Source organism: Arachis ipaensis, chromosome B1, assembly GCF_059453495.1.
Source record: "Arachis ipaensis isolate K30076 ecotype BB chromosome B1, ASM5945349v1, whole genome shotgun sequence".
NCBI lineage: Eukaryota > Viridiplantae > Streptophyta > Magnoliopsida > Fabales > Fabaceae > Arachis > Arachis ipaensis.
The window spans coordinates 66,437,614-66,440,609 of NC_142436.1; the positions used below are offsets into that span (position 1 = coordinate 66,437,614).

The 2,996-nt window shown below is 38.1% G+C and overlaps 1 non-coding gene across 1 annotated transcript; it reads right to left on the reverse strand.

The window, feature by feature from the left end:
* Positions 1-1,042: 1,042 nt before the first annotated feature.
* LOC148576888 (small nucleolar RNA R71) lies at positions 1,043-1,146 on the reverse strand. Its single transcript, XR_015903311.1, has one exon. It is a non-coding gene; the product is annotated as a small nucleolar RNA R71 (small nucleolar RNA).
* Positions 1,147-2,996: the final 1,850 nt, after the last annotated feature.

The window sequence follows — 2,996 nt, forward strand, 5'->3', positions numbered from 1 at the left end:
AATTTCAAAATCTTTTCTAACTTATTTTCTAGCTTCTTATCTTTTCAAAATTGATTTTCAAATCTTTTTCAATTAATCTTATCTTTTTGTTTGATTCATATCTTTTTCAAAACTACCTAACTAACCCTCTCTTTCTAATTTTCGAAAATCCCTTCCCTCTTTTTCAAAATTTCTTTTTTATTAACTAATTTTTTTAATTTTTACTTTAAATTAATTTCATTTTTCTTTTTTTGTATTCTCGAATTCTAACTTTAAATTTAATTTAAAACAAAAATATTTTTTAATTTAATTTATTTAATTTTTGAATTCTCTCATCTCTCATCCCCTTCTATTTATTTATTCATCTACTAACACCCCTCTTTCACCCAAGAATTCAAACTCATTCCTCTCCCTTGTGTTTGGATTCTTATCTTTTCCTTCCTCCATTATTCTCTTCTTATACTTACATAAAGAATCTCTATACTGTGACACAGAGGATTCCATATTTTCTTTTCTGTTTTCTTCTTTTTCATATGAGTAGGAACAAGGATAAGAACATTCTTGTTGAGGCTGATCCTGAACCTGAAAGGACTCTGAAGAGGAAGCTAAGGGAAGCTAAAGCACAACTCTCTGGAGAAAATCTGACTGAAATTTTTGAAAAAGAAGGAGACATGGCCGAAAATAATAACAATGCAAGGAAGATGCTTGGTGACTTTACTGCACCAAATTCCAATTTACATGGAAGAAGCATCTCAGTTCCTGCCATTGGAGCAAACAATTTTGAGCTTAAACCTCAATTAGTTTCTCTGATACAACAGAATTGCAAGTTTCATGGACTTCCATCAGAAGATCCTTTTCAGTTCTTAACTGAATTCTTGCAAATCTGTGACACTATTAAGACCAATGGGGTTGATCCCGAGGTCTACAGCTTATGCTTTTCCCGTTTGCTGTAAGAGACAGAGCTAGAATATGGTTGGGCTCTCAACCTAAGGATAGCCTGAACTCTTGGGATAAGCTGGTCACGGCTTTCTTAGCCAAGTTCTTTCCTCCTCAAAAGCTTAGTAAGCTTAGAGTGGATGTTCAAACCTTCAAACAGAAAGAAGGTGAATCCTTCTATGAAGCTTGGGAGAGATACAAGGAACTGACCAAAAAGTGTCCTTCTGACATACTTTCAGAATGGACCATCCTGGATATATTCTATGATGGTTTGTCTGAGCTATCAAAGATGTCACTGGACTATTCTGCAGGTGGATCCATTCACCTAAAGAAAATGCCTGCAGAAGATCAGAAACTCATTGACATGGTTGCAAATAACCAATTCATGTACACTTCTGAAAGGAATCTTGTGAGTAATGGGACGCCTATGAGGAAGGGAGTTCTTGAAATTGATACTCTGAATGCCATATTGGCTTAGAATAAAATATTGACTCAGCAAGTCAATATGATCTCTCAGAGTCTGAATGGATTGAAGGAATCATCCAACAGTACTATAGAGGCATCTTCTGAAGAAGAAGCTTATGATCCTGAGAACCCTGCAATAGCAGAGGTGAATTACATGGGTGAACCCTATGGAAACACCTATAATCCCTCATGGAGAAATCATCCAAATTTCTCATGGAAGAATCAACAAAAGCCTCAACAAGGCTTTAATAATGGTGGATGAAACAGGTTTAGCAATAGCAAACCTTTTCCATCATCCACTCAGCAACAGACAGAGAATTCTGAGCAGAATCCATCTAGCTTAGCAAATATAGTCTCTGATCTATCTAAGGCCACTTTAAGTTTCATGAATGAAACAAGGTCCTCCATTAGAAATTTGGAGACACAAGTGGGCCAGCTGAGTAAAAGAGTCACTGAAACTCCTCTTAGTACTCTCCCAAGCAATACAGAAGAAAATTCCAAAAGAGAGTGCAAGGCCATTGATTTGACCATCATGGCCGAACCTATAAGGGAGGGGGAGAACGTGAATTCTAGTGAGGAAGACCTCCTAGGATGCTCAGTGACCAATAAGGAGTTTCCCTTTGAGGAACCAAAGAAATCTGAGGCTCATCTAGAGACCATAGAGATTCCATTAAACCTTCTTCTGCCCTTCATAAGCTCGGATGAGTATTCTTCTTCTGAAGAGAATGAAGATGTCACTGAAGAGTAAGTTGCTAAGTACCTTAGTGCAATCATGAAGCTGAACGCCAAATTATTTGGCAATGAGACTTGGGAAGATGAACCTCCCTTGCTCACCAATGAACTAAATGCATTGGATAGGCAGAAATTACCTCAAAAGAAACAGGATCCTGGAAAATTCTTAATACCCTGTACCATAGGCACCATGACCTTTGAGAAGGCTCTGTGTGACGTGGGGTCAGGAATAAACTTAATGCCACTCTCTGTAATGGAGAAACTTGGAATCTTTGAGGTGTAAGCTGCCAAAATCTCATTAGAGATGGCAGACAACTCAAGAAAATAGGCTTATGGACTGGTAGAGGATGTGTTAGTAAAGGTTGAAGGCCTTTACATCCCTGCTGATTTCATAATCGTAGACACTGGGAAGGATGAGGATGAATCCATCATCCTTGGAAGACCCTTCCTAGCCACAGCAAAAGCTGTGATTGATGTGGACAGAGGAGAATTGGTCCTTCAACTGAATGAGGACAACCTTGTGTTTAAAACTCAAGGATCTCCTTCTGTAACCATGGAGAGGAAGCATGAAATTCTTCTCTCACTACAGAGTCAACCAAAGCCCCCATAGTCAAACTCTAAGTTTGGTGTTGGGAGGCCACAACCAAATTCTAAGTTTGGTGTTGAACCCCCACATTCAAACTCTAAGTTTGGTGTTGGGAAGTCCCAATAATGCTCTGCACATCTGTGAGGCTCCATGAGAGCTCACTGTCAAGCTATTGACATTAAAGAAGCGCTTGTTGGGAGGCAACCCAATGTTATCTAATTATATTTATTTATTTTTTATTGTTATTTTATGTTTTCTTTAGGTTGATGATCATGTGAAGTCACAAAAACTACTGAAA